The sequence below is a fragment of the Anneissia japonica genome, unplaced genomic scaffold (assembly GCF_011630105.1).
Source record: "Anneissia japonica isolate Jap-2015-1 unplaced genomic scaffold, ASM1163010v1 scaffold43654_len1188_cov90, whole genome shotgun sequence".
NCBI lineage: Eukaryota > Metazoa > Echinodermata > Crinoidea > Comatulida > Comatulidae > Anneissia > Anneissia japonica.
The window spans coordinates 1-1,179 of record NW_022753134.1 but is presented as its reverse complement, the minus strand read 5'-3'; the positions used below and the strand labels follow the sequence as shown (position 1 = coordinate 1,179).

Sequence of the window (1,179 nt, the reverse complement as noted above, 5' to 3'; positions counted from 1 at the left end):
ACTTAAGATCCAAGGGCTCTGCCTTCGTGGGTTCGAATCCCACTCGCAGCGGAAACATTTTTTTTCTCTTAAATTGCCAACATAATGATGACACCATTATTGTAAATTGATTTTTTACCTCATTCTTTGCAATTTATTATTTTTCTGTACTGTAATAATTTTTTATATTAAAGAATTATAATTTGTTTAACAGTGAAGTTTGCTAAATTTTTTTGTTTATTTTTAAATTAAATTAGTCTCAATGTGCGATATTTTGTTTGTATTGTAAATTTTATCCATTATTAATGTAAATTGTATATATGCTATAATAATTTTTCTCTTTATAAAATTTACTTTTAAAATTATTTTGTATTATTCATTTTTTCAACTTCATAATATTATTTTACTTCATTATCATTTTTTATCACAATTTATTTTTTACTTTATTATGATTTCAAAGTCAGTTCTCATGGCAAGAAGTAAAAGCTTGGCCTATGTTCTGTTTTACAAAAAATAAGCATAGGCCTAGTAGTTATTATCATTATTTATTATTCTTAATCATTTTTTAAATTCTTTTTCATAGCGCTCAGCTATTGTTATTATTGTTATTGTTTATTGTTATTATTGTTATTGACTTTTTCCGCAGCAGCAGACCATTATTTGTAAGCTATTGTTTTAGTTCTTAGTGTATTCTTATTGTTTTTACAGTGACAGTACAGAAAATATTGTATTTCTCCTAATTTGCTTATGCCTTTTTTTTCAAATAGTTTTTCGTTGATCGTGACCTTGATTGTGACTTTGACGCAATAATGTTACGTAATACGAAATCCACCAATCAAAAATCACAATGTCAAGTTTTTCTGGTTTAAGATGTTATAATGTGCTTATACCACTGGGGAGCAATTTGGCTGAGCGGGTAACGCATTGGGTTCGTAATTCAAGGATTGCGAATTCGAGAAGAACGCTGGTCAAATGTAACAACAATACGTGTGAGTGCACCGAAATCAAATGCACGCCACGTCCTCCCCCTCCCACAATGGAGTAAAAGTTGCGATATTTGCTGCGATGACCGAGTGGTTAAGGTGTTGGACTTAAGATCCAAGGGCTCTGCCTTCGTGGGTTCGAATCCCACTCACAGCGGAAACATTTTTTTTCTTAAATTGCCAACATAATGATGACACCATTATTGTAAATTGATTT

The 1,179-nt window shown here is 30.6% G+C and overlaps 1 non-coding gene across 1 annotated transcript; it reads left to right on the top strand.

Annotated features, from left to right (window-relative positions):
* The first annotated feature begins 1,038 nt into the window (after window positions 1–1,038).
* Window positions 1,039–1,119, top strand: Trnal-uaa. The gene has a single exon. It is a non-coding gene; the product is annotated as a tRNA-Leu (tRNA).
* Window positions 1,120–1,179: the final 60 nt, after the last annotated feature.